Source organism: Carlito syrichta, unplaced genomic scaffold, assembly GCF_000164805.1.
Source record: "Carlito syrichta isolate Samal-C Ts95f unplaced genomic scaffold, Tarsius_syrichta-2.0.1 Scaffold314152, whole genome shotgun sequence".
In the NCBI taxonomy this organism is placed as follows: Eukaryota; Metazoa; Chordata; class Mammalia; order Primates; family Tarsiidae; genus Carlito; species Carlito syrichta.
The window spans coordinates 183,382-206,960 of record NW_007258248.1 but is presented as its reverse complement, the minus strand read 5'-3'; the positions used below and the strand labels follow the sequence as shown (position 1 = coordinate 206,960).

The window sequence follows — 23,579 nt, the reverse complement described above, 5'->3', positions numbered from 1 at the left end:
ACTGCACTCCAGTCTGGGTGACAGAGTGAGACTCCAACTCAAAAAAAAAAAAAAAGACATATAAGGTTCCTATCAGACTTCCCTCTAGGAGGTCCTTTTCCTCTGGGCTTTCAATCCCAATCCACAATCATGCAGGAGAGTATATTCTGTCCCCATCTGCAGATGATCTCTCTATTTGGGATCTATAGTCTCTTCTAAAGCAGTTAGCCCAGATTTCTACAAAAAATAACTGCACAGGGCAGCCACCAGGCACTCTAACTCTGTCTTTCAAAGCTCCCAGAATTTCAGACCTGAAACTGATTTAGACCATAGCACCAGCCAGCCTCTCCCATGTGCATTAGGAGGCCTAAGACTCTACTTCTTCTGCCTCTTGCCCAAATGCCCTCAAATGTGCAGAGGACACCCGCTGCCTCTCCAACACCCATGTTTTTCACTCCAAATTCGGTATCAAGTTCTGGTGATTCAGAATCCATAGAGCAGCCACTATGAGGGAATCTCTTCTCCAGTCTTCCTCTCCTTCCTGTAACTCCCAAGAAGGCAAAGCCAACTTGATCCCACCTAGATTCTGTACATAATGGCTGGTGTCCACCTTTGATTCACAGGACAGGGCCAGAATTTGAACTGAGGATATGCAGAAAACCCAGGGCAGACATATTCTGCATTGTGATAGGGCAATGTAGATGTTGTAAAACCTCTTTTGGAGTGAGGTCTCCAATTTTTCCAGATCTTTTCCATTGACCGGCTGTAGCTGTATGAGGGGCCCTGGGCATAACCATCTGCTGCAGAATTTGTAAATGAAAGAAGCATCTCAGCAGTGGGAGGTCACAGTCACAAAATAGCCAGAGCTCTGACCACAACTACAACTGTTTGAAAATGGCTTCTGGAGTAGGGTGTTCTTGTTCCTGCTGCTCCACCATGACAATTCCATTTTCAATCCTGTTCTCACTGTCAGCCTTAGTCTCTCTTGCATGGATCACCATGAGGACATCAGCATAGCATGACTGGGAACCCTCTCACTAGCCCCTGGAAATCTTTGAGACATTTATGATGTCCTGTGTAGGCTGGGATCAGGCTGACAACAGAATCTGATCTTCTTGGTTGGTACCCAGTTTGAGGTTGCTCCATGTTCCTGATACTTGTATGAAGAACAAGAGGGTCTGTAGACTCAAAAGTGTTAGATAAACCACTTGGTTTTATTTCATGCAACCATTAGAAAATCAGATAATGCAGTCATGATTGCTACAATCCAGAAACTTTCAAACAGGCAAATGTTTTAATTCAGCATCATGTGGTCAGTACAAAGAAAGGGGGTGTCCAGGGAACCGGCGCTCCATTTGGGCCACTCCGTCTCAGTTTGGTGAGTTCTGATGTTACCACCTGAAGGGCTATTAATGGACCGCAGAGTTGTTGTTGTTGTTTTGTTGTTGTTATTTCTATTGCTTTTGCCCTGGTAAGAATAAATATAATTGTCTTAGAAATCCCTGAGGTTTTGGTTAACTTTCTAGTTATTGTATGTTACAAGATCGACAGGGAATTGGCTAAAGTAGGTTGACATTATACAACCTCTGAGTCTTGTTTCTCTTGGGCAGGCAGGGAAGATAGAACGAACATACCGTGGCAGATAGGGATGAGAAGCCCAGGGCCTGCCTGCTCCCTGCCCCAACCCTGCCCAGATCCAACCTTTGTCTTAGTCTCATTCATGTCTGGCTTCACCTAGGACTCTACTCTGACAAAACTATTACAGGAGGTCAGAGTTTTCGGTGACTGCTCCTGCTGTCTCCAGATCTGGTCCCCAAAATTTCCTGAGACCCAAAAGCAGATAAACGAAGGCAGACAACTATATTTGGGGGTTTTAATTTTTCCTTTTTCTTTGAAACCAGCCTTCTTGAGACATTGCACCTAACAACCTGTTCTCCATTCCTGAAGATCCAGTATTTGCTCCACAGGTGACAAGAAAGTAAATATAAACACAACAATGAAAAATTGTTCTGAAATACAGTCCACCCTTTCATTCTGTATTTCTCTCATCTGTCTATAGTTAGCTTATATTCTATACATTTTCTTTTTAAATCAGTGATAAGGAAACAAAAGAAAACAATATACACGTAGACCTGTTTTCTAAATCTGGGAATTATGGGACACTTGGTACCTGCCCCAGGGTATGTGAGGATTACCTCACATAATGCGAGATTCCCAGCAGAGTACCCTGTAACCAGATTTCAGCACACGTAGTACGTATGCATTAATGCATGTGCATGTGTTGTTTTTCAAATGCAAACTTAGACATTACTGCCTTCTCTGGGCTTTATAAACTTTAAAGGGCCAGCAGAGAATGCAATTTTCCAGGACAGTGACTGGTGGTCTTCACTGCCAACCGTAAGTATTTGTGTTGTAGTTTGAGAGGTGGTTGTGAAGGCCTATGTGTACTGTGCCTGCTTTTTCTAGCTGAGTGCTACTGACAGTGGGTTTATGAGGAGTAACATCAACACTGATGGGAAACCTGTTAGAGAAGCCCTTTTGTGGTCCTCTTTCCTACTGATACGGTTCGCAGGGGGATGGGAGAGGAGAGTAGCTTGTAGTTAAAACAACTCATCATGTGAACCTCACAAATGGAGCACAGAGTTGCAACAGCCCAGAAAGCTAACACTGTGCTCTAACAGTATTCTGTTACTGATTGCCTTACTGCCAATATTTGCTTTTCCAAGACCACATCCCAAAGCTATGTGACTAATAACATCCTGGAATTGACTCATTCTGGTTCTGACTTTTAACGTTTGCTTTCTTAAGACTGCATTTCAGAGATAAGTGAGTAACAACATCCCTGATGGTGACTGGTTTAGGGCAGACATCTGTACTTCAAGGCCGTGGGACTAGCAAGCAGCCTGTAACAGTGCCAGTATTCGGATCTCAAGGCCAGGTGATGGACAACTTAAACTACCTAAACTGCTTCTTGAGTCAGATAAGCCTCCACTAGGGTTTTATAAGTGGCCTGCAAGAGAACAAAGGCCGCTGGTTTCTCTTTATAAAGCCAGCCACCTCCTCTCTCCTCTTCTTTTCTTTTATAAACCTTTTTAACCACCAGTAGCTCATCTCTTTATTCTTGGCATGCTTTACTTTTTTGGTGCTGAAACCTGGGAAGAGGTTTGGTTAGGACTTGCTGGGTCGCCCCTCTTTTGTTCCCCTTCTCCCTCTCCCTCTCAGGCTTCATCCACTTTCTGGCTGCCTCTTCAGAACCTGCCATAAGGACACACCTTAAAATCTCTCCGGCTAACATAAGGTGTGTACTTCCTTCAACCCGGGAGAAAACCTACCACAACTAGGTGGGCTCCTCTCTCATGTGCCCACCTCTGGTGGTTCCCTCCCTTAAACCTTGATGAGAAGTCAAGACAAGCCCTGGAACGGGACTCTCCACTTGCCTTGCTAAATTACCATCCAAGTACTGGCTCACATTTCATCTATCCAGTTACAAGGGTGAGTGAAACCTCTTGTCGGATCCTTTCCTCCTCTCGTTTCTCTCTCATCACAAAGTCCTAGTGCTAGGCGGGAGGATTCTTACAACCCTCAAGTTGGTCTGGCCCTGCAATTGAGGATGCTCATTCCACCGTAGACCGTCACTGCTCTCTGAGAAGGCCATGGGAACTGGGACGCCTTTTCTCTCGGACCTTTCTCCTCATCTTTCCTCACCCTTGTCCACTCTCCCTATTTGGCTACAATGGGAAATTCTCAACCTTGACTTTCAAAATCTATTCCTCTAGGATGCTGTCTCCAAAACTTAAAGGCCTTAGGTTTCCAAGAGGAGATTAGACCAAAAAGACTTATCTTCTATTATTATATGGTCTGGCCACAACACAAACTTAATAATGGGTCCCAGTGGCCAGAAAATGGAACTCTTCATTTTGAAACTTTTCGGGATCTCGATAACTTCTGTTATCGCCATGGCAAGTGGTCAGAAATCCCTTATGTTCAGGCTTTCTTCACTCTCTGTTCTTGACCCTCTCTTTGTACATCTTGCTTTGTGGCAGAGGGGCTGAAAACAGTTAAAATTATTCTTTATTAAAATCAACCTGCAAGCTCCAAACCTGCTAGACATGGAATGTGAGAAAGACCAAACAGCTACAAGCTGCTTTCCTGTAAGTGCAAGATACTGATCGCTTTACAACCTTACTCCCCCCCCATCCTTTCTTTGTGAGGTTATAGGTTCAGGATTCCTGCTTGTTATGTATATCCTGTAAACAACGTATTCTTTGAAGGTCTGTTTCTACTGATTACACCATTGCAAATTCCAAAAATTTGTATAACCATAAAACTCACCTCCCTCCCTTACCAAAACTAACATATAAAACCCTTCTCTTCTTTCTCCGGGTTGCTTAGTCTTGGAGCATTATCTAACTGAGTCATACTGGCACCAAGAAACGCTTCTTTCTGAAATAGCCTCGGTGTCACCCTCTCTCTGTTTTCCTGCAACAGCTCTACTTCCCAAATACTCCTAGCCCACTATGCTCCTAACATTACATCTCCCAACCCCTGTTCAGACTCTTATCTGTCCTCCTTTGACCCTTTGGATGACAGTTCACTGCCCTTTGCTCCCATCCTGTTGCAGCTGCCCCAGACTCCTGCTCCACAGCCTCTACCCTACAATTCCTGTCAACCTGACCCCCTCCCTATCCCTGCTCCACAAAGAAACTTGGAAACCTCAGCCCCACCCTCAACCCCAAAACTCCCCTGAGCTTCCTAAATCACCTCCCTATACCTAGTCCTGAACTACCTTAAAACAAGAAATTTCAAAACAAAACTTACTTCTTCCCATGCCTTACTACTCCCTTTATGGGAAGTGACTGGAGCAGAAGGCACTGTCTGGGTGCACATCCCATTCTCTCTCTCCAATCTATCTCAGATTGAACAGCGCCTTGGCTCCTTCTACTTAGACCTCAACAACTACCTAAAACAATTTAAATATCTTACCCAATCTTATAACTTAACCTGGCATGATATTTATATTATACTTTACTCTTCGCCCAGAGGAAAAGGAATGAGTAGGGCAAGCTTCCCAGGCACATGCTGATGAGATACATAGGTCCGATGACACTAAGCCCGTGGGGGCAACAGCTGTTCTCTGCAAGGATCCACACTGGGATTATCAAACAGTCAGACCTGGATGGCCAGCCTATAATCATATGTTTGCTTGTCTCATTGTGGGCCTTCAAAACACAGGACATAAAGCAGTCAATTTTGACAAACTCCGGGAAATAATCCAAACACCAGATGAAAACCTGACGCAATTTTTAGCTAGATTAACAGAGACTCTACCAAAATATACAAAACTAGACCTCACTTCAGCAGAGGCACTACTGTCCTTCATACCCATTTTATTTCCCAATCAGCCCCTGACATCCAAAAAAAAAAACTAAAAAAGCCAGAAGAGTGCCCTCAAACCGCTCAATGAGATTTTTAAATTCGGCTTTTAAAATTTTCAATAACTGGGAGGAACAGGCAAAACAAGAGAGGGTCCAACGACCAAATACCACCTCCTAGCCATTGCCCTACATGACTCCAAACCTCCATCAACCAACAAAGGCAAAAGGCTTCCTGAGCCCTATTTCAAGTGCAGCAAAGAAGGACACTGGACCTGCGAATGCCCCTACCCAAGGCCCCCTCCAGGTCCATGTCCCCACTGTGGCAAAGGGGGCCATTGGAAGGTTAACTGTCCTGACATCTCCTTCTGGTCCCAAGTAGGAGTCCTTTGACCCAGCTCTGCCCAGCCTCCATGGATTCACTGCTAAAGACTGAAGGTGCCCAGGACTCCAGGCCCCCACTCTCCATACCTCTATAGAGCCTAGGGTAACTCTTACGGTGGCAGGTAAGCTGATCTCTTTCCTTATTGACTCGGGGACCACATACTCTGCTATGCCTACCTATTCTGGAACAACAAAGGTTTCTCAGGTCTCTGTTATGGGGGTTGACAGTTTAATATCTATACCACAAATTGCTAAACCTCTACTTTTCACACTCCAAACCATCCTGTTCTCTTGTTCTTTTCTCATACTCCCAAAATGCCCTACTCCCATCTTTGGAAGGGACCATTCCAAATTCAAAGCATTTGTCACTATCCCAGGTCCACCTTCTGATCTAGCTCCTCAGTGTCACTCCCTCTCCCTCTCACATGGACTGATCCAGACAATCACCACTCCCAACAGCTAACACGGACAGTCCTCCCACAGGATTTTTGCGACAGTCCTCATTTCTTTGGTCAGGCCCTAGCATCAGACCTCTGGTCTCTTAACCTTGCCCCAAATACTCTCCTTCAATATGTGGATATTCTTCTTCTTTGTAGTCCCTTGTTAACACACTCTCAACAACATACTATACAGCTCCTTAATTTTCTAGATGATTGAGGTTATTAGGTATCTCCCACCATAGCTCAGCTTTCTCTTCCTGAGGTCGCATGTCTCAGAGTTCTTTTAGCACCAACTGAAAGACATATTACAACTGATAGAAAGTCCCTTATATCTACCCTTCCACTCCCTAGATCAAAAACAGAAATCCTATCTCTTAGGAATGGCTGGATATCTACATCTCTGGATTCCTAATTTTGTTCTCTTAGCACAAACTTTATATCAAGCCACCCGGGAAGATCTTTCAGAGCCCCTGGAACCAAAGTAGACATTCGCTCAGCCTTTAATGCCCTTAAATAAGCTATTATCTCAGCCCTGGCTTTAGCACTTCCTAACCTCTCTTGCCCCTTTGTACTTTACACTAATGAAATGTGTAAAATTGCCCTGGGAGTCTTAGGATAAAACCAGTGCCTTTCTTTCACCCCTGTCGCTTATCTGTCAAAGCAACTAAACACCATAATCCAAGGGTGGCCGACCTGCCTACGTGCTCTGGCAGCAGCTACACTCCTTGCTCAAGAAAGTAAAAAACTTACTTTTGAAGCACCCACTATCATTCATTCACCACATGACTTTGAGGATTTACTTTCTCACAAAGCTGTAACTCTCTTATCTCCCTCACGCGTCCAGTTAATTCATGTCACTCCTCTCGAATCCCCTAAGCTCTCCTTTGAACATTGTCCTACTCTCAACCCTGCCACCCTTAGATCCTTAATTCTGCTGAGCCTCCCATTCATACTTGCAGAGAGGCATTAGAGGACTTAATACCTCACTTCTCCCACATTCCCTCTACCCCCAATAAACCCAGATTTTACTTGGTATATTTATGGCAGTTCCTCCACAACACCAAAAGAAAAAAGAATAACAGATTATGCCATCGTTTCTAACACCAATATTATTGAATCTCAACCTCTGCCTTCGGGAACATCATCCCAAAAGGTAAAGCTTATTGCACTAACCATAGTACTTACCCTTACAGTTAGCAAGAGAGAAAACATATATACTAATTCTAAATACACGTTTCACATCATACCCTCACATGCTGCTATCTGTAGGAAACAGGGACTGCTATCTACTAAGGGTTCTCCCATAACTAACACCCCACTTATACTCCAGCTTTTAAAAGTAGCTAACGTGCCAACTAAAGTGGGCATCATACACTGCTGAGGACACCAGGTAACCTCAGACCTCATTTCATGGGGCAATAATGCCGCAGACAGGGAAGCAAAACAGCCTTCACTCCAATCACCTGCCCAGCAACTCATAATAATCTCCAATATAAAACCCCTTTACCTTATCTCTAACCTTGATGAACTGGTCCCTTTACGATCATTCTAACAACACCAACAGCTACTAAATTGACCTGTCATTCTTCTTGGTTTCATATCTCTAGATTAAAATGGGCCCCGAAAAAACTCTCCACCTCCACCAAGGAGCTATTCCTCGCTCAAATGCTCCCCGCTACTCCAGCACAGTCCTGGGGCCCATCAAACTTCGATTAGAATGAATTCTGGAAAAAGTACCGCTGAACCAAACATATATCGATAAGTAAAAGGGGCTAACAAATACACTGGTTACTAATCATACTGGGACTCCCTCTAGCTATCCTATTTGGAAAAGGCCTCTAATCTGTGTCGTTTCCCCCCCCCCAACGGCGAGTGAACTACTATCTAAAAACGTTCTTTCTGCTTTACTTACCTATTGTAGTTCTCCCCCTCTGGGGTCTCCTGTAATTAAAATCAGCCTAGGTTCATTTCCCATTTCACCTGTCATTACTCTCTCAGAACCAAAGGTAATTATCCAGGTAGCAGGTAGACAAATTTCTTTCTTACTTTGTACAGGAGGCTCCTACTCTGTTCTTCCTGAATCTCTAGGAACCCCTCATCTCTCTAACATTTCGATTGTTGATGTTACTGGCCATATTTCTCCCGTAGTTACTGAAACTTTACCTTGTGTATCCAAAACTTTTCATTCACCCACTTTCTTATTAATACCTAACTGTTCTACTCCCACTTTAGGAGAAATCTTCTATCACAATTTGCTTGTGCAGGCCTTCATATCCAAGTTCAGGGGACTCCTCATTCCTTACTGAGGCTGCTTTAACAAAAATGCTTAAAATTAATCTAAATGAACTCACTATCCACTTTTCTACACACGGTAGCACAAGCTCTTGCCCCTCCAAAAAATCCTGTCATCTTCGACCTCCCCACACTCCTCATTATTTTAACTGATCTCTGGCTCCAGGGAGAATTAATAGATTTCACACCAACCCACATCTTTTCTACACCTGGGTTCTGATATCCATCGTTTCATCCCCTTAAACATGAAACGTATACTAGCTTGTACCATACCATAAGTTTACTTTCACTCCTTTTCCTTTTACATTCCAAACACCACATTATCACCTTGCCTATAATGCCTTCTGCTGCAAACCTTGCCTACCTATTCAAAACTCTAAACTAGGCTGAGGCGGAAGGATCGCCGGAGCCCAGCAGGTCGAGGCTGTGGTGGCCGAGAGCGGCCACTGCACTCCAGTCGGGGCGACAGAGTGAGACTCCAACTCAAAAAAACAAACAAAAAACAAACAAACAACAACTCCCCCCCCAAAAAAGAAACCAAACAAAACTCTAAATTTAACCCATTGTCTACTCAATGCCTCAAATCCAGTTCTAGTCAGCAATTGCTGTATCTACTTATCCATCACCTCATCTAGAGGGTCAGCACTCCCAATTTCCATGAAACAGTGGACTCACATACACACCTCTCTTTATCATACATATAGAGGGGAACCTCTCTTCTTATATATACACTATTTATATACAACTAATCAATAAAAAAATCCTAACATAATGCTAACTTCTTTTATGGCAAATCTCACTTCTACCCATAAAAAACCCTGCAATATCCCACCCAGGTGGAACGATACAGCAGCACCACGGAGCCTCAGTTGGCCTCGGTTCCCCGCTGGAACTCATTTGGCCACTGGTTCCCCGCCATCCCCACTGATGGGACCCCCCGCCACACGTCAGGAGAGCCCTTTGTCCCAGGACACAGGGTGCGGCCGGAAAGACAGCCACCCCCTCGCCTGTCAGGCACCACCCGTTCATGGGGGACCTCGTGCTAAACCATTCGTAGACAACCTGCTTCTGGGTTGGGGTTTCGTAGGTAGCAGAGCAGCTCCCTCACCGGCGATCTATTGAAAGTCAGTCCGCAACACAAGGGTTTGAAGAAGGAAAAAGAAAAAAAAAAACTGCAATGGGGGACCCATCGCCTCTAACATACATGTACAGCAGCCAGCTCCTTTCTGCTTTTCCAGACAAAACTTTATAAACAGCTCCTACCCCAACTAGGAGCCATACCCCATAACTCTGTAACTACACTACACATTTCTCCTTCCTTCAGGCCGATCTGTCAGTGATGTCTCAGGAACTGTGAGGCATTCTCTGGCTCTCTCAGAAAGACCTCTTTTGCATATAACACAAATACTATCACAGGACCCTACAGACAGGCTCTCTGTCAGTCTGGGAAAGTGCTGAAAAATTCCCTGACAGACTCTTATTTGCTGTTAACTTCAGCTCTTTTCTCCTCACCCCTGGAATATTCTTTCTATGTGGAGCCACCACATACTTATGTCTCCCCACTAATTGGACAGGAACATGCACCCTGATACACCTAGCACCGGATATCTCCATTACGCCTAACAATCAAACCCTTCCTGTGTCATTAATCCACAACCAATCCAAATGGACAATTCAATTCATTCCTCTTATTAATAGACTTAGGACTTGTGTCTGGGATTGGGACAGGGACTACAGGGCTCACAACCTCTTTAACTTACTATAAAAGCTTGTTAGAGGACCTAACCAGGAGAATAGAAGACATGGCAACTGGTCTCATCACCCTCCAAAACCAGTTAAATTCCCTGGCAGCCGTGGTTCTCCAAAGCAGGAGAGGATTAAACCTCCTCATGGTGAAAAAAGGAGGCCTATGCTTTTAAGGAAAAACCTGCCTCTTTTACGCCAACAAATTAGATGTAATGGATGCAGCAAAAAATCTGACAAATGGCCTCAAGGATATGCCAAAATCTCAGTAATTCATGGGAAAGTTGGCTAAACAACTGAAACTGAATGCCATGAGTTTTACCCTTCCTAGGCCCTCTCCTTTTGCTTGCTCTCCTTCTTACTTTTGGTCCATGTTTAATACGTCTTCTTTCAAAATTCCTTCAGGACCATATACAAGCCTTTACTAGCCAAAATATCCATGAACTACTTTTAACCCATTTCAATTATCAAAAACTTCAAACCCCCTGCACCCACATTCCAGCCTTTTTCTATCATATCCCTCTTCAGCAAGAAGAAGCTATGGAAGATTGACTTTCAGCCCTATCCTAAAACAAAATGACTGGAGTGATTAAGAGTTTGTAGGGGGATGAGAGAGGAGGTTGTAGTTAAAACAATTCATCATGTGAACTTCACAAATGGAACACAGAGTTGCAATGGCCCCAAAAGCTAACACTCTAACAGTATTCTGTTACTAATTGCTTTAGCCAATATCTGTTTTCCCAAGACTGCATACCAAAGCTGTATGACTAATAACATCCTGGAACTGACTTGTCCTGGTTCTGACTGTCAATGTTTACTTTCCTAAGGCTGCATTTCAGAGATAAGTGAGTAACAACATCCCTGATAGTGACTGGTTGAGGGCAGACATCTGTACTTCAAGGCTGTGGGAGCTGCAGCCTATAACAGTGCCGGTATTCAGATCTCAAGGCCAGGTGATAGACAACTTAAACTCCCTAAACTGCTTCTCTGAGCCATATAAGCCTCCACTAGGGTTTTATAAGTGGCCTGCAAGAGAACAAAAGCCGCTGGTTTCTCTATAAAGCCAGCCACACCCCTCTCTTCTTTTCTTGAATAAATCTTTTAACCACCAGCAGCTACTCTCTTCCTTCTCAGCATACTTTACACATACCTTCAGAATCACATGACCTAGAGTGGCCCTGGAATACCACATGATTTATGTGCTCATTGAACTCAAGTGGCAATGCTTTGTGCTCCTGTTCTGTCTATTGGTCTGGGTATCAGCACTGTTTTAAGTGCCCCCACATAAGGCTAAGATAGGCCAGGGTCCACAGCATGAGGCCTCCAAGGTACATTCATGAAAGTTAAGTTCAACCTTTTCCTCTAAAGGGATGTCACAGGGCCTGGTCTTCTGGGGTTTGGTGGGGGTAGTGAAATGCAGCTTGTTTTCCTATTGCTATAGGAGAAATTGCTGTAGTCTGTGGCATGGAGGGCACCAGAAAGCAGGAAAAGCTTATATTTTGATCTCTGTATAGGATCTCATTTTCCTGATTCTCTCCTGTAACAAAGGACAGGGGAGTGTGGGTTTTTCTTCACTTCAAGGTTCTTCTGCCCGTGGGTGTGGTGGTGGGAGGTGAAAGAGTTGTGCTGATGCCTTAAAAGCTTATTCTCAAATGCAGTTGTGATCTGTCCAGATAATCTTTTCTGAGGAGCAATCTCAAAGAATGAGAAGGAAGAGGAAGAAATGACTGGTTCTCAGGTGAATGTGTCTCAGGACAGGGTCTGTTGATCTCTTTTGCTCTTGAAAGGTCATGTTTAGAATTCTCAAAACATTTCTGCTTCTGATGCTTCTACTAATGTGTTTGTTTCAACTACTTTCTTTTCTTCTTGTGGTAGCCAAGTGTCTCTGTAGAACCCTACTCTCCTTTATGTCAGAGCCTTCTTCATTCTCCTTATCCAGGTTGCTTACATGCCATGATCATATCACCAGGAGCTTATCACCTATAATTTTAAGAATGTTATTTTGTGTCAGGTCAACTCAGGAAGATGTGGACACCCAAGAGTCCTGTTGGGCATGAGGTTAGGGACTAAGACGTTAGTGAAGAAGGGGGACATGTACTGTTTAGTTCCATCTAGTTGGTCCAGCAGCTCAACGCAGGATTAAGAAAACACAAGTTTAAACATGCCATTATTGCCCATAATGATTCAAAGTTTTTGTTTTGGGTTTTTGTTTGTTTGTTTGTTTGTTTGTTTTGGTGTTTTAATAGAATATCAGAAGAGTCTTACTCTCTGGGATGCTAAAGAAAGATTGAGTACATTATTAGAGACTACAGAACCTGGGGATATCTGTAGCTAGAACTTTGCATAAAATTGATGTTTCTTCATATTTAGATTCAAGTTGTAATAAACTTCTTTGTGGTCAGTATCACAATAGTGATATTGTATCAGCACTTGATACTGGATTTTTAAAAAAATTAATGTTGATGTTAATTTCATTCACTAGGTTAAGATGCTAACAGATTTTTCTGCTATAGAGTTACTTTTTTCCTTATCATTAAAAAGTCCCTTAGGAACATTTACTGCTGTGCCAAAGTCAGCACATTTGATCTGGAATCTCCCCTTTCTGCTTTGATTATCATGCACATAGCATAGGAAAGGAAGGCTCTCATTTTGTTGACTTGTCAGATGAACTGAAATAAAACTCAGGCTCTACCACTTACTGAATGTTTGAGAAAATATTCTGCTTGGGCTGAAGCATTGGGGTAACTGGATAACTCATTAGAAATCAGAAACTCAGGTTTCACCCCAGAGCTCCTGAATCAGAATCTGCTTTTTTACAAGATCTCTACTACTTTTTTATACACATTAAAATTGAAGAGGTGGCCTCTAGTTCACTATGACTTTTCCATATGGAAAATATTTACTTTTTAACCTGTATGTTATAAATAATAGTAGTCAAAAATGCATATACCTGTGTTAATGCTGCCAATTTTATACTGTGGCATCCACTGAAGTATAGACTCTACACTGATTTTGTAGATTTTATGTAATCCTCTTTCCTCCAAGTTAGAGATACCTTAGAGAATATTTCTGTGTTAAAAAGTGTCTTATTGAATAACTTTTATATAAGTCAGAATCAGTTCTCTTCACTTTTTTCCACCTGGGTTCAAAGTAAGAATTCTTCTCATGGCTACTTGGTAAATATGATTGTTTGTTTTTCTTTCAGGGACTGTTGACATTCAGGGATGTAGCTATAGAATTCTCTCGGGAGGAGTGGGACTGCCCGACCCTGCTGGGCAGAAGTTGTATAGGGATGTGATGTTAGAGACCTACAGAAACCTGGTTTTTCTGGGTGAAGCTAACTTCAGTACACAGTTTGTATTTCACAGTAAGGATTTTATTTCCTCCCTTTGCAAAATGTTTTCTTGGGAGTTTTTGCTTTGCATGAATGAGCTTCACATGGCTGCTTTCATGGAAAACTTAGGGATTTGTTGGCATAGGAAAGAAAATCTTCAAGATGTTTTGTCTTGATCTGAATCTTCTCCTTTTTTGAGCTGATCTGCATCCTTCAGTCTAGTGGTAATTCTGGAAATTCAGTAGCAATTATTGTTGCCCACCCCATTTTTTGAGTCAGAGTCCCACTCTCATCCACACTGGAGTACAGTGGCATGATCATGGCTCACCTCAGCCTCTACTTCCTGGGCCCAGGTGATCCTCCTACCTCAGCCTTTTGAGTAACTGAGACTACATGCATGCAGAATCACACCAGGCTAATTTTTAAATTTCTATTTATTTTTTAAAATAGAGATGATCCCTCTATGTTGCCTAGGCTGTTGTTGAGATTTGGGGCTAAGTAATTCTCCCTTCTCAGCCTTTTAAAGTGCTAAAATTACAGTCATGAGCTACCACTCCCAGCCTGCTCACACCTTAAATTAAATTTTTACTACCAATTTTTGATTCAGTAGTGCTGGGTAGTGAAACTAAGAACCCACACACTTAAAGCTTCTGTCAGAAAACAGTATTTTGAGATTAATTTTCTGTGATCTTCTACAATGTTCTCTCTTTACTAAGGACAGTACTAGGTTGGTGATAGGAGAATCCCAGAGAGAGTAGTGTTATCTTTTTCTAATAAAACAGATCTTGCCATATCTACAGTGGGCATGGTCACCTGTCTGGAGCAAAGCAAAGAGCCCTGGATTTGACAGGAGACAGCAGTCAAAGACCCAGGTAGATGGGAGTGAATAAAGCAGGTGCACAGGTGAGAGTTCTCAAAGGAAGACAGGAAGAAAGAGAAGACTTAACAAAGTATTGAGAAAACAAAATCAAATGAGCAATTGTAAACCTTTACCTATCAATAACAACAATCAATGTAAATGGACTCAATTTTCCAATTAAAAGACAAAGAGTGACTGAATGGATAACAAGACCCAACTATCCTGAGTATAAAAGAGTCACTATCCTTATAAAGATATGCATAGACTAAAAATGAAGGAATGGAGAAGATATGAAAGCAAAGAAGAACAGGAATAAAAAAAATAGAATTTAAGAAAAGTATAAAAAGAAAATTTATTGTATAGTAGTAAAGGAGTCAATTCAGAAGAATATATAACAATTGTAAATATATAGGCACTCGTAACATCAGATATGTCAAACAAATATTAGAACTAAAAAGAGCAATAGATGCCAATCCAATAATAGTTGGGGACTGTAAAGTCTTACTTTCAGTGTTGGATAGATTATGTACACAGAAAAATAAAATCAGACACAATATGCACTATAGACCAAATAAAGCTAACAGACAATTACAGAACATTTCATCCAATACACATTGTTCACCTAAGCACATGGAATGCTCTCAGAAATAGACCATATGTTAGGCACCCCAAAAGTCTCAGAAACATTTTTAAAAAATTGTCTACTATATTTTCTGGCTGCAGTGGACTAATACTAGAAACCAATAACAAGATGAACTTTGGAAACTATACAGAAACATGGAAATGAAATAGCATGCTCCTAGCAATCATTAGGTCAACGAGGAAATTAAGAAAGGCATTATAAGAATTTCTAGAAGAAAAATAATGAAAACACAACATATCAAGGGATTTGGAACACAGGAAAAACAGTGCTAAGAAGTAAGCTTATAGAAATAAACGTCTACATTTAAAAATAGAAACATTTCAAATAAATAGCTGTATGACACTTTTTTTGAGACAGGGTGACACTTTGTCATCCAATCTGGAGTGATTATAGCTCACTGCAACCTTGAACTCCTGGGCTCATGTGATTCTTCTACCTTGGGACCTAGTAAGCTAGAACTCCGGCTGCATATCACCATGCCTGGCTAAGTTTTGTGTCTGTCCGTCTGCCTGTCTATCTGTCCATCCATCCATCCATCTATTCAGATATGAGGTCTTCCTATATCACCCAAGGTCTCAATCTCCTTGCCCCAGGTGTTCCTTCCACTTCAGCCTCTCAAAGTGCTAGGATTTACAGATGTAAACTATTGTGCCTGACCCTCATGCATCTTAAAGAACAAGAAAAACAAGGAAAAAATAAGCATAAAATTAATAGAAGAGAAGAAATAAAGAACAGATCATAGAAAAATTAAATTGAGACAAAAATTACAAATAAAAACAACAAAATGAAAACTTGATATTTTAATAAGGTAAACAAAATTGAGAAAATTTTAGCCAGACTAAGGTGAAAAAAATGAGAAGGCCCATATAAAGTCAGACATAAAAGAGGAGACATTAAAACTGATACCACAGAAATTCAGAGGATAGTTAGACAAAATTATGAGCATTTACATATCAAAAAACTGGAAAACCAAAAATATATGGATAAACTTCTAGACACATACAGCCTACCAAGACTGAACCATGAAGAAACTCAAACTCTAAACAGATTAATAAGGTAAAGCAGTGATAATAAGTCTCCCATCAAAAAAAGCCTAAGACCTGATGGCTTCATTGCTGAATTCTAACAAAAATGTTTATTTCTTTTTTTAGTCTGAGTTTCACTCTGTAGCCCAAGGTGAAGTGCAGTAGCTCCATCATACCTCACCACAGCCTTAACCTCCTAAGCTTGGGAAATCCTTCCTCTACCTCAGCCTCTGGGAAAGTTGGGACTATAGGCACCTATCACCACACTGTAATTTTTTTTTTTTTTTTTTTTTGCAGAGTTTGGACCTGCCTTTGTTGTCTAGGCTGCTTTTGAAATCCTGGGCTCAAGTGATCCTCCCACCTCAGCCTCCTGAAGTACTAGGATTACAAGCATGAGCCACCGTGCGTAGCCCTAACAAATACATAAGAATCCATACCAATCCTTCTCAAACTATTTTAAAAAATCAAGGAGGAGGAAAAACTTTCAAACTCATTCTATGAGGCCAGTATTAGCCTGATACCAAAATCAGACAAAGACACAACAAACAAAACTACAAGTCAGTATCTCTGATAAACAGATGCAAAACTTCTCCACAAAATGCTAGAGAACTGAATTCAGTAGCTCGTTAAAGGATCATTATAATCAAGTCATGGAAAGATGGTTCAACATATGCAAATCAGTATATATTATGTCACATTTTGGGGGGCTAGCCCCCAAAGAGAGATTTGAGAGGTCCCTTGGAAAGTGTGATGGTGTCGACAATTCGTAGGGATAGATATTAAAAGAAAGAGACTGGGGGAGAAAGAAAGAAACTGGACTCTGTCTAGTGCAGAAGCCGATACTGTAGTAGGGATAGATATTAAAAGAAAGAAAGATGGAGGGATAGATATAAAGAGGAAGAAAGAGAAAGAAAGAAAGTGAACAACTGTTCAGTGAATTGAGCAGAAGCCATTTATTGAAACTTACAGTGGGTATTTATCCCCAAATTTTACACAGGCAGTCTTGCAAGTCTTTCACGTGAACACAAAGCCAGGTGCAGGAGGGGCGCACCCCCCCCACCCACCAGGTGTTTCCTCAGGCATGAGAAAGAACAATCCCAATTAAATAAAAAAACTTTTATATGAACACAAAGCCAGGTGAATGAGGGGGCATCCCTCACCCACCAGGTGTTTCCTGGAGTAAGAGGAAGGGCAATCCCAATTAAATCACAAGACATTTACATGAACATAGAGCCAGGTGGATGAGGGGCATCCCTTACCCACCAGGTGTTTCCCCAAGCATGAGGAATGAGGATCCCAAAACTCTCTTACTGTTCCTCATGCTTGGTTAATAGTTTTCAAAAGCAATACAACAATCCTAATATCATAATATTCTAATAATCAATAATTTTTAAACTTATGCATACACAACACCTAATAACCAACCTAAATTCCAATTCCTCTCTATTTTATGCTAATTCTACCTACACTATAGAAACTCTTAATTATAGCCCAAACTGATTCCTAAGGAATGTGGCTCAGTCAAAAGATCACGCTGGGCTGTTTCTGGGAACAATTGATTACAATCTCTTAACAAAATGGCTGTTCCGAAATCCTATAAATTCATTTTAACTTTTATAAAAGTTTCTAATTCCTAATCTTAATCATTAGCAATAAAGCTTCTAAAAAATAAAACCCAAGTATAAACTGTAAATTGTATTAAAGCCAAAACTGCAAATGTAGAAGATGGAAACAATGTAATTTCTAAAGTTAGCTGTATTCTTATTAAACCTCAAAATAATCATGTTTGGTCATGCTTCAACTGACATAATTCACGTAGCATAACCTCTTCTACAATACTTTCTATGAATAAAATAAATTCAATTTCTAATAAGTAGAAAAAACCCTATACCAACTGTAGCTAAAAACCAGTTTAAAAGAAAGCAGCCTAGTCCAGAGTATGCACTGGGCCCTTAGGAATGTGGCCCAGCCCAAAAGTTCGTGCTGGGCCTTTAGGAATGTGGCCCAGCCCAAAGTTTGTGCTGGGCCATTTCTAGTAGCTCTAGATATTTATCTGTATTATTAAGGTTGAAACAGCACTTTGTATGTATATACTCATTCTACAAATATACTATTAAATCTTAAAAGAAGCTTGTACCGTATTAAAGGCTCCCAAATGTGACCTGAGTTTAAATTATGTTAAGTTTAAAGCAGAAACCGCAGTCTGTGAGAAATGGGAACAAAGGACTCCTAAAGTAAGCCATGCCTGTCGTATTCTCAGAACTTCATGCTTAGATCACCAGAGTCCCTGCTAGTGGATCATGCCAAACAGCAAAGAAGGGAAGAGGGAATGGGCCATCAGCTCCTGAACTCAACCTAGTGGTCTCAGGGTCCGCAGCCTGCCTGAATCCCTAACGCTCAGGCGGGCCTCCACGGCTGGCTCCCAACATCACATCAACCAAATTAAAAACATAAACTTATATGATCATTTTACTAGAGACCAGAAAAGCATTAGCTAAAATACAACATTTTATCTATTTATCTATCTGTTGATGGATATTTACATTACTGCTACACCTTGGCTACTGTGAATAGCTGCAGTAAACAAGGGAATGGTATTATCTTTTGGAGATTTTAATTCTAATTATTGTGGACAAATACCCAGAAGTGGAATTGATAAATTATATAATAGTTTATTTATAATCTTGTAGAGAATTCCCATGCTGATTTTCATGGTGGCTACATCATCTTGCATCCTATACAGTAAGGTTTGCCATTAAAGTCCTTTGCTCATATTTGTAATCAGAGGAATGCTTTTTTGCGATTATGTTGCAAATGTTTTTTATATATTTGGAAATTAACTCTTTATCAGATACATGACTTGCAAATATTTACTCCCATTCAATGGATTTTATTTTCATTTTGTAGACTGTTTCTTTTGCAATGCAGATACTTTCTATCCTGATGAAGGCCCACTGGTTTTTTATTTTTTTATTTTGGGTGTTGTTTTGGAATCACATTTATGAAATCATTGTCAAGACCAATGCCATGAAAGCTTTCTCCTGTGTTTTATTTGAGGAGTTTAACAGTTTCAAGTCATATGTTCAAGGCTTTACTGTATTTGAGGACTGATCATGGTGGCTCAGGCTAGCAATCCCAGAATCTGGGGAAGCCAAGTTGTAGAATTGCTTGAGGCCAGGAGCCCAAGGCCAGCCTGGGCAACAGAGCGAGTCCCCATTTCTATAAAATAAAAATAAAAATAGCCATGCATTGTAGTGCCTATATGTAGTCCCGGCAACTCAAAAGATTGGCATGGGAGAATCACTTGAGCTTGGGAGTTTGAGGCTACAATGAGATATGATTACACTGTTGAACTCTAGTATGTATACATGTATGTGATTTATGTATATATGTATTTATAATACATATATAGGCAAATTTTGAGATAATTTTTCTGTACAGTGTAAGGGTTCTATGTCATTATTTTGTTTCTGAATACTCAGTTGCATCAACATCATGTATTGAAAATACTAGCTGGGCATGGTGGCTCATACCTGTAATCCCAGCACTCTGGAGGTAGAGGCAAGAGAACTGCCTGAGCCTGGGAGTTCAAACCAGCCTGGGCAACTTGGCGAGAACTTGTCTCTACAATACATAAAAAAAATAGGCTGGGTGTGGTGGCGTATGCCTGTAGTTCCAGTTACTTGGAAGGCTGAAGCAGAAAGTTCATCTGATACCAGCAGGTTGAGGCTGCAGTAGCCGTGAGTGTATCACTGCACTCCAGCCTGGGTGACAGAGTGAGACTCCAACTCAAAAACAAAAGAATAAAATACTGTCTGGGCCTGGCGCAGTGACTCAAGCCTGTAATCCCAGCACTTTGGGAGGCTGAGGTGAGGGATTGCCCGAACCCCAGGTCTGAGAACAGCCTGGGCAACTTGACAAGACCTCATCTCCACAATAAAGAAAAAAAAAAAAAAAAGTTTGCCGGGGATGGTAGTGAGAGCCTGTAGTACTTGAAGGCCAGATACTTGAAGGCTGAGGCAGAAGGATCGCATGAGCCCAGCAGATCAATGCTGGGGTGGCCATGAGTATGCCACTGCACCCCAGCCTGGGCAGCGGAGTGAAACTCCAACTCAAAAAAAAAAAATACTATCTGTTGTTTATCATGTACTTTGACATCCTTGTCAAAGATCACTTGAAGTTATGTGTGTCAGTTTATTCTGGCTACTGTATTCTGTTCTATGGGACTATATATCTGTTTTATGTTAGTGTTATACTGTTTTTGTTTCAGTAGCTTTGCGGCATGTTTTGAAATGAGGAAGTGTGATGCCTAAAGCTTTGTTCTTGCTCAAGATTAATTTGGTATTTTTTGTGGCCTTTGGTTTTACACAAATTGTAGAATAGTTATTTCTGTAAAAATGTCATTGGTATTTTGATAGGATTGCATTGAATCTGTAGATCATTTTGAGTACTATGAAAAAATGTAACAATATAAAGTTTTTAAACTCTTGAACATAGGCTATTTTTCCATTTGTGTCTTTTTGAAGAGTTATATCAATATTTTGTAGTTTTCAGTATGTAAGACTTTTTCTTTCTTAACTTATTCCTAAGTATATTATTTTATGGTGCTATTATGAATGACATTATTTTTCTAATTTGTTTTTTTATATATTTTATCACTAGTATATAGAAATGCAAATTATTTTGTATCCTGCTGCTTGATTGATTTTTTTAAAATTTTAGACACAGTCAGGCATGGTGGCTCAGTCTGTAATCCCAGCATTTGTGGAGGCTGAGGAAAGAGGACTGCCTGAGACCGGGGGTTTGAGACCAGCCAGGGCAACATGGTAAGACCTTGTCTCTACAATAAATCACACAAAAAAACTGGCTGTGCATGGTGGCATGTGTCTACAGTTCCAGCTACCTTGAAGGCTGATATGGAATGATCGCCTAAGTCCAGCAGGTTGAGGCTACAGTGGCCATGAGTGTGCCACTGTACTCCAGCCTGGGTGACAAGAATGAGACTCCAACTCAAAAAAAAAAATAAAAATTTTAGATTCAAGATGTTTATTTTTTTCACACCCAAGTAAGTTCAGTGCTCCCCATTTGTCCCCTGTTTCCCTGCCATCACACAAGAAGAAACTTTTCACTCTACAGCATAGATCACACCTAGCTTTGGCAACTGACTTGTAGTAGGTCAGCATATGGGTAGAAGGATTGGTGGCACTTATTTACTTGGGCATCCAGTAGTGTCTCAGCCAGTCAGCCCAGCCTGGGTTGTAGCACTCAAAGATCTGACAATATTAATAGCCCTCTTTGGTCTTAGGTAAATGAAGGGAAATTTCTTTGCCATCATTGCATCATCGACCTGATGCTATGTTGGTTCATAGTTCAACATAGTTCTGTAAAATGCTAAACCAGGAATTCTTCACTGAGTTTATATCATCACTGAAGAGTTCTTTTGGTCACCAGAGAATCTCCTTAGGAGGCAGACTGGAGTCTTCAAGTGTCTCTCAAAACAGATGATTTTCTCTCCCATTCTTTGGCATTCTCGTGTCTGGTGGCAGAGACGAGTAACATGAAGAAAAATGATGATTCAGAAATGTCACTCTCAGTTCAAAGACGTGGGCATCCAAGGTCAAATTCGCACAGAGAATGTCAAACAGCTAGAATTCCTTCAAAACCTTTTGCTTTCCTCTTCAGCTTCTTCAGAAAGAGCCTTATGAAAATATATGGAACCTTGCATAGTCTCCTCTGACTCTTCTCCAAGTTCTTCCAAATGTATTTGGAAATGAAATACATACCTCCTGAAGCATGAACTGTTGCAATGGCGTAAGTTCCAAGGAAATGATGACTTCATCTAGGACCTGAATGCCTTCCTCAGAGTTAAAAAGGACTTTATGTTCACTTCTGATGTGATTTCCCACCTTTAGCAGCCAGCAAATCAGGGCCCTCTCCAATGCCAATCACAAATGTCTGAAGAAAATACTATACTTGAGTCTCTTTTAGCTTCGTCAATAGGGTAACAGCAACCAAGCTGAAGTTGAAGTCCCCTGATAACAGGCAGCCAATTTTGTCTGTCATCAAATGCTTCTTCACAGCACTGCTAAAAAGGATCTGGAGGTTGCTCTTCACAGCTTGTATTTCAAAACCTGGGAAAAGTTTCTCCATAATGTCCTAGAGTATGTCCAGGGGTTCTTCCTAACAGTGATGGTATTTAACCATTTGCACGATGCAACCTGGCCATTCGGCTCCAAGTCCAAAACTTCATAGTGTTAAGGAAGAAAAAGCTCCACTTTGAAAAAGGGAGTCATGGAGTGCGTCAATGTACCAAAACCTTTAGCTTCTGAACATACAGCCAAAAATCCATCTTCTGTCATGGCTCTAAATAAGGGCCTGAATCATACTATGTGTCTCTGCACAGGAATACTTTCTTACTGGCAGTGTCCAGCAAAATAAACACAAACACCATCCAACATACTAATCGTTTGCTCGATTGCTCCTTCTTCATAAAGACGAAAGGTCATCCCACTATCCACTTTGGTCTGGTATTCAGACTTAAAATGCTGTTTCAGATTTGTGTGGTTATAGATTTCACCACTGTAGCAGAGCCACAGATGTGGGTATTTCTTCACTCCAATTGCTGCATTCCAAACATCTGGTCAACTACCGTCAACTAGTGAAATTTGAAGCAGCAGTGATACACCCATTGATGTTCTCAAAGGAAAAGGCATCTGAACCCTTGTGTGCAATATTCACAGCGCTCAGACACTGCACTGAGAAGCAGTTGTTGCTGCCAAAGAGGGCCCAGATGTCACACATGGTGCAGGGGAGCTACGACTCTGGGTACTGGCAGGCCTCCCCAGGCGGAGGCCATGGTGACCAGGGCAGCAGAGGGCACCTGAATTTGTTTACTTGTGGTGGCAATGTGTAGTATGATGTACATTCAACTGTGCTTCTGTCATGTTCTCTGAATGTCTTGCCTGACTCATGGTGATACTAGCATTCTTTGATTAATGCCATCTTTTGAGTGAATGCCATACTTAATGTCATGGAGTTCAGTATATCTTTTTTGGGACCCCAAATATATATCATATTATATATTTACAATGTATATATAATATATTTTTATATATAAAATCATATTCAAATGGACAATTTTATTTTTTACTTGGATATAAAACATAAATTCTCACAAAATACTAGCAAACAAAATAAAAGAAAACATCAAAAAGATTATTCACCAGCATCAAGTGGAATTTATTATTGGGATGCAAGCATGTTTTAACATATAAAAATCAAGTAATATGAAACATCAAAAGAGTTTTAAAGGGATAAAAATCATGGGATTTTAAAATTATATTTTAAATAAACAATGAACTATATTTGAAACATGATTACACTCTTGATTTTTAGAATAAATATATCAAAATTGCATCATTATTTCATAAATTCTCCTTTTATGTAACATGCTACATGTCCAATTATCTCCACATGTGTGTGTTTTCTTTTTTTGGTGTTTGAGATTA

At 41.0% G+C, this 23,579-nt stretch overlaps 1 pseudogene; it reads right to left on the bottom strand.

Moving 5' to 3' along the window:
- The window catches only part of LOC103273741, a 29,045-nt pseudogene extending 6,173 nt beyond the window's left edge, over positions 1–22,872 (bottom strand).
- Between the last annotated feature and the right edge of the window lie 707 nt (positions 22,873–23,579).